The 1164-nt window shown below is 47.7% G+C and overlaps 1 protein-coding gene across 1 annotated transcript in view; it reads right to left on the bottom strand.

Moving 5' to 3' along the window:
• Nucleotides 1-451: 451 nt before the first annotated feature.
• The window catches only part of VGAT (vesicular GABA transporter), a 15165-nt gene continuing 14452 nt past the window's right edge, over nucleotides 452-1164 (bottom strand). The window contains exon 3 of the mRNA XM_042999406.2: nucleotides 452-1164. This exon is cut by the window's right edge and continues 1880 nt beyond it. The gene's annotated coding sequence lies outside the window, so the exon portion shown is untranslated.

Raw genomic sequence — 1164 nt, 5'->3', positions numbered from 1 at the left:
ACACGCTTATCTTCAGACGAGGGTGGAAAGGATGATAGGGAAGGAGGGGAAAGGGTGATGGGGGAGGGGAAAGAGTAGAAAGGAAAAGGGAAGGAGGGGGAAAGGGTGATGGGGAAGGGGGGAAGGGAGAAGGGTGATGGAGAAGGGTGATAGGGAAGGAGGGAAAAGGGTGATGGGGAAGGGGGGAAAGGGTGATGGGGAAGGGGAAAGGGAGGGAAGGGGGAAGTGGGGAGGGGGGATGGAGATGATTAATCCCCTACCCTCTAAGGACAGCAGCATCGACTATATAAATGTCTGGACGATAGTTGTGGCGACCCAAAAACGAACTAGCCTTTCTTTCGTAGTTTTTTTTTTCTTCCTATATTCTTTCTTCTCTTACCGGACATCCCCGTCCTTTCACCTCTCTTCCCTTCCTATCCCATCCTTACCCCCTGAAATGACTGGATAAGGATTGTGGCGATCCTAAACGAACTATTTTTTCGTTTTTTTTTTTTCGTTTCAGTTCTTTATTAAATTATTTCTTTTCCTTATCAGGTATCCCCCTCCTCTCATCTCCTTCCCCTCCCCTCCCCCCTTCCTAAAAATGACTGGACTAGGGCTATGACGACCCCATAATAACTCTTTTCTCTGCGGTTTAACAACTTATTTTACCAAATAGAAATGAGCCTATGAAAATACGACTTTCAGAGCATAAGAAAGCCATGAAAATACGACTTCCAGAGCATAATAAGCCATGAAAATACGACTTCAAAAACAAACGAAACCCTTGCTCTGAGAACCAGACCTCTCTCCACACACAATGAGAAACAGACTAACAACTAGGCGACTCAACGTGGGTGACTCACGGCGGTCGTGAGGTCGCTCCACGAGACTCATGACTCACCTCACTCGACTCATGACTCACCTCACTCGACTCATGACTCACCTCACTCGTTCACCTGATATGCACTTAATCACACTGAGAAATGGAAGACATGGTTTACACTTTATCACTGGTGCCACTTGGCTTCACCTCAGACAGCCACGCGAAATTGCAAGGGGACGGGGCCTTGGGAGTGCCTGTGCGTCTGTGTGTGTGTGCGTCTGTGTGTGTGTGTATAAGTCTCTGCGGTTGGATGTGCATGTGTATCTGTATCTACGTGTGTGTGTGTGTGTGTCACAATG

The sequence above is a fragment of the Penaeus japonicus genome, unplaced genomic scaffold (genome assembly GCF_977035675.1).
Source record: "Penaeus japonicus unplaced genomic scaffold, GWHDUDI00000001_assembly GWHDUDI00000036, whole genome shotgun sequence".
NCBI lineage: Eukaryota > Metazoa > Arthropoda > Malacostraca > Decapoda > Penaeidae > Penaeus > Penaeus japonicus.
Note: the sequence above shows the minus strand (reverse complement) of the source record. Positions and strands in the feature narration are given on the sequence as shown.